Genomic DNA, 6,000 nt, shown 5'->3' with positions numbered 1-6,000 from the left:
CTTAATCTTTTCTACCTTGCATCATGCCTTGTGATCACTTGTAGAAACAAGTCCTAGATTGGTGTATGTGTTCTTGTGTTGTGTGGTGTGTCATTCATAGGAGCACAAGAAGAGGACGTGCAGACAGGTGATTCCTTTAGCAAACAGTGGTATCAGAACCAGGTTGATTGTGTTGTCGTGATTGTTGGTAAAAGTACAAAAGAAAAGTCTGCAAGGTAAAATCTGCATACAACTTGTTCGACAAAATTTCTATGAGAAATTTTTGTTCATTATGGCTAATGGCATGACCACTTCAAATATTTTTCAATCGCTCATACCTGTATTTAATGGTGATAATTATGGATTTTAGAGCATAAAAATGAAGACTTTCTTTTTTTCACAAGACCTTTGTGATCTAGTTGAAAATGGCTATATAGAAAGTGCAGAGAGCTCCAACCAAGGAGAAAAAATAGTTGAATCAAGAGAGCAACGAAAGAAGGATTCAAAAGCCTTGCTTGTTCTTCAACAAGCTGTAAGTGAGGCTATCTTTTCTCGAATTGCTGGTGCTACTAGTTCAAATGAAGCTTAGACTATTCTCAAGCAAGAATATCATGGTGATAAGAATTTAACGACAGTGAAAGTCCAAACCCTCTGTAAAGAGTTTGAGACATTGTTTATGACAAACAATGAATCAGTCCCAATTTTTTTTTCAAGAGCTTTTATAATTATAAATGAGATGAAAACTTTTGGAGAGGTTATCAATAACCAGAAAATTGTAGAAAAAATATTGAAGGGATTACCACCTAAATTTGATCATTTGGTTACAGCTATAAAAGAGTCTAAGGATTTGACTGCATACTCTGCTAATGAATTATTAGGTTCTCTTTTAGCCCATGAATAAAGAATGAATAGGTCAACTAAGAAAAGTGTAGAATAAGCATTCCAAGCCCAAGTCAAGTTGGATGACATAGGATCAAGTGATGTGCTCATTCAAAAATTCAAGGACAATATGATAAGTGAGTTCGAAATGTCATATTTGGGTTTATTGCATTTCTTCCTTGGTCTTCAAGTTGTCCAAACAAATAATGGCATTTTTATCTCTCAAGAAAAATATGCATTAAGCCTACTTAAGAGGTATAAAATGTTAGATTGCAAGTCGTGTTCTACTTCCATGAATGCAAGTAAAAAGTTGACTTTGTTTGATGGGACTGCTAAGGCCAATGAAACATTGTTTAGAGGACTAGTTGGTGGCTTGTTATATTTGACTCATACACGACCAGATATTTTATTTGCTTTCAGCTTGGTATTCAGGTTCATGCACAATCCATCATTACACCATTTGGGGGCAGCAAAACGTGTTTTGTGTTACATCAGTGAAACTACTGAATATGAAATTTGGTATAAATCAGATGTTTGTTTTAACTTACTTAGTTATACTGATAGTGACTGAGCATGAGCTGTAGATGATCGAAGGAGCACAAGCGGCTATCTTTTGACACTTGGATAAGGTGCTATATCATGGTGTTCAAAGAAGCAAAGTACAACGGCATTATCATCTTCAGAAGCGGAGTATATTGCTGCATCTGTAGTATATTGCTGCATCTGTAGCTACTTGTCAGGCAATTTGGATGCGTCGAGTTTTAAAATATCTTGGTCAAAGTCAAACTCAAGAAACACCAATCCATTGTGACAACAAGGCAACTATAGCAATGACAAGAAATCCGATTTACCATGGATGGACAAAACATATTGAACTTTGTCATCATTTCATTCATGAGATTCTTGGTAAAGGTCAAATCGTGTTGAAGTATTGCTCAACCAATAAGCAAGTTGCGGATGGGTTTACTAAGGCACTTTCATACCCAAAATTTATGAAGTTTTGGTCTCACCTTGGTGTTTCAAACTTTGCATTAAAGGGGAGTGATGAAAGTTAATGCAAAAAATTAAAAACGTGTGCATGTCTTTATTAAGAAGGTGAAGGGTTTCAACTTTTGGGTTCCCCAATAATTCCATCGTGCCATGAAAAGTGCCCCTTCACCCTGCCTATTTTAATTTTCAGTTTTTTTTTAATGCGCCTATTTTAATTTTCAGTTTTTTGTTTTTAATGCATGTCAATTATGGCCATAGTGGAATCACTAAGAGTCATGTCATTTATTTTTCAGTTTTTTTTTTACATATATATATATGGCCCTTTGGGTTGACTAAATGTCGGTGAGAAAGTCCTTCAAGTGTGCTCTAAGATTTATTGTCGTGTGTTTAATCTTTCTTACCTTGTGTCATGCCTTGTGATCACTTATAGAAAGAAGTGCTAGATTAGTGTATGTGTTCGTGTGTTGTGTCATTCACAAGAGAACAAGAATAGGACGTGCAGGCATGTCATTCCTTTAGCAAATAGTTTATATATATATATATATATATATATATATATATATATATATATAGAGAGAGAGAGAGAGAGAGAGAGATTTTATGTTGTGTTAAATCAAATTTTGAAAATCTCTTGCTCATATTTGGACGCTATCTCTTGAATCTTGAAACTCCAAGTTTGGGTTCTTGACGGACCATGATTCTCAAGAGCCATTTTAAATTTTAGGGAAACTTTAATTATCATGAGTCAGAAAAAGGAGGCTGGAAGAGAAATTTGCCTCAGCCTAAGGGACCCGAGCTGTCATGTCGGGTGGGCTTAGGAGCCAATCATGTATTGGCAGGGCTAGCCAATACATGGCCAGCATCTCCACTATTGTCTCTTAACAATATTATTTTTTTTTTAGTATTATTCCTCACCCTTTTTGAGCTGGCTTGGCAAGTATTTTGAAATATTTTCTTTAATTTTGGATTATGACAGTTGAATTTTGGATCTGATATAAGCCTCTATTTCAGACCTAGAGTGTAACTTTGACCATAGATATATTCATGATCTGGCTCGGAATAGATGCTCATTGGTGTCTGGAAACATGGGTCCAATCATAGACCCGATTTAGATTTTAGATTTTAGATGTTAGATCTAAAGAGAGATAGTATAATTTATGTTTTGGATCATGGGTCTTGCCATGGACCTGCTTTGTTTGCTATTCTTGGGTCACTGATCATGTGTACTAGATCTTGGATTTTTGAATTGGGTCATAGAATTTATAATATGGACTCTCATTTAGACCTAGAGTCTAACTGCCTCTAGTTTTGAATGTACGAATCCATGATTTTTGGTCTAGAATGCAAATTTGAAAAACTAGTTTTGGATGAGGTTTGGGTCTAAGGCCTCGACCCAGATCTAGATTTGGGCCAAAATCTAGATTTGGACATAAAATCTATGAACCAAATTTGAACCTATTTTTGGATCTAAAGTCCATATTTGGATCTAGTATCCATATAACCTAGATTTTGAATCTAAGCCCAACTGTTGGCTTGGATCTAAGTGTTGTATTAGATTTTATTTTGGTTTTAAATATAGAAATGACCTTAGATTTGGATCTAAAGATTGGAATTGGAGCTTGGAGTTGGCTCTCGGGCTAGAATAGGGTCTGCATTTGACTCTAAATTAAGATCTAGGTCTTGGTACCCAGCTTGATTTTAAGGTGTGTTTGTTTCACCGCAGAATTGAAAACCGCAATGATCCTAGACCACTAGGATCTCAGATCAACGGTTTTAACATCCAAATATACTTTTTAATGCAGCCTCAGATCTCATATCCAAGGCCATCAAACACTGCCTTAGGGTTTCTATTTCCCAACCATCTCTGACAACCTCTCTATCCTCACTGCCTCACTACATTCACCCATCACATTGTGCTCACTTATTCTTGTCCCGTATCACTTCCTTGGTCATGACTCTACCTTTTGCCTTGACAAAACCTACACTCACCACTCGAGTGCATTAGTATCTTCCATACACTTTTGCACCCACCTCTGGCAACAACCATATTCGGCCACTATCCTTGGCACTGGCCCTTGGAAAGGTCAGATTTTCTTCATCTAGTGTCAAATCCTCGTGAATTCATGTTAACCATAATATATCTATCTGAAGGGAAGAACCATCAACTAATCATCAAGGTACTCTCACCTATTGGTGTCTTCGCCCTGGTTGTCTTTCAGCAACAACAAGCAGCAGGACCGCACCCTGGGATGCTGCGGAGGGTTGTAGGCTACAAATGCATCTCAAATGCCACGTCTCCCCTTTCACTGTGTCCAATGGCAGGTAGTGCCATATTTTGTTCATCCAACATATTTTGTCCCTTTGACTCCTTCCCCTTAATAAACAGCATCACTGTCCAATTTTGAAACATAACCTTAGTAGAGGTGGAATATATGATGCACAATCAAGCTGTCCTTTTAAAGAAACTTCACTTCGTCCCTTCCAATTATCTACATATGGGAGCCATTTAAGTGAAATTTTCCTAATATTTGAACATTCATTCAGTTGTCATATGATCGAAGGCCTAGAATCACTAATCTATGGTAGGCTGGGCAATCAATCATAGAACAAGAAGCAAATGTATGGAGGCTATGGCTGCCATGTTGCATATGTATACTCTTTAAGAATTTGAGTTAATTTTTCAGAGACTAAGGGCACCGGTTTATATTTTGACCTTCTTTGTCGGTCTCTAGACACCCCTACCTATTGGTTCCTTTTAATAAACCTATTCCTTCGTTTAATTTTTGACAATGATTTGTCTTTCTTTTACAAAAAACTCAAAATTTAATTTTTTTTTCTTTATTTTTTTGGCAGTTTGGTTGTATGAGGACTCACCGCTATGATTCTTCTTATATTTTGAGACGAGAACACTAAGACTTGCATAACGTGTTCTACGCACCACTCTGTGCACACAATAAGAATATATAGGGGTTAGACCCTGCAACGTATATATGAACTTCTACAATTGACCTTTAAGATACAATGTACATATTATTTGAAGGCCTAATATTGCATAGACATAGCAGACACTCTTATTTCTTAATATGCATTTTTTACCATCATGGAGGATGATTTGCAAGTGGAAAAAATGAGAGAGTGGTTCCTGTTGAAACAATCAAGGAGAGGAGAGGTTGCCAGCGAAGAAAGCTTGGCCTCGAAGAAGAAATAGCTGGAATGTCATCAGATGGAAAGGATGGTAAATCCATAACAATGTCACTATGTTTTCTTGTTTGTCAATGTAAAATGGCAAAAACAATGGCTTCTACAAAGTTTTTTCGATGAATGGACATTCAAAGAAATCGAACAAGCACTTCTAGAAGATTTGAAGTGAAAGGCAAAACACACAAAAAAAATGTTGATGCAATAGGTATGGTGTGTCATACAATATGGCATTCACAATGCACCTTATTGTTCACTAGTGCACTATTTTATACATGAGATAATGACTACATGAGGCAACCTATATGAGATCATCTGCATGAGATAATGGTTGTCTTAGATAATGTCTCAGATAATGTGTATGATGTAACATGTGTGAGGTAGTTTGTGTGAGATAACGACTGCATGAGATAAATGTTTAAGGTAATCTATGTAAGACAACAAGCTTGAGATAATGTGTCTAAGAAAATGAATGTGTGAGATAATATGTTTGAGTTGATGTATGAGGTAATGTGTTTGAGATATATTCAATGATATTTGACAGACAACCTTTATCAATTACAGATAGCATAGTTGTAATATTGAAGAGTGAACACAACCATCCATTGGCACCTTCCCGCATGAGTCGCATGTTGAGATTGCATCGTAAATTATTAGCATCGCATTCTGAAATAAGTTAGCTGGCTTATGACATAGGCATCCTACCAATGAAGACATATGACCTTTTTTGAACACATGGATCATAAAAGCCTCTCGAGAAGAAAGATGACAAAATCAACAAAACAAGGAGAATTTAGGGCATTGGTTGATTGCAATCATAAAAGATTAAGCAAAGACATACAATGTCATTCAAGTGGATGATGATTTTTGTGCTACACATGTCTTCTGAGTAGACTCAAGATCAATGGTAGATTGTGAATGCTTCAACAATGTGCTCATTTTTTAAATAATTGT

This window comes from Nymphaea colorata, chromosome 13 (assembly GCF_008831285.2).
Source record: "Nymphaea colorata isolate Beijing-Zhang1983 chromosome 13, ASM883128v2, whole genome shotgun sequence".
NCBI classification, from domain to species: domain Eukaryota; kingdom Viridiplantae; phylum Streptophyta; class Magnoliopsida; order Nymphaeales; family Nymphaeaceae; genus Nymphaea; species Nymphaea colorata.
The sequence above is the reverse complement of the archived record's forward strand: the minus strand, read 5'-3'. Positions refer to the sequence as shown.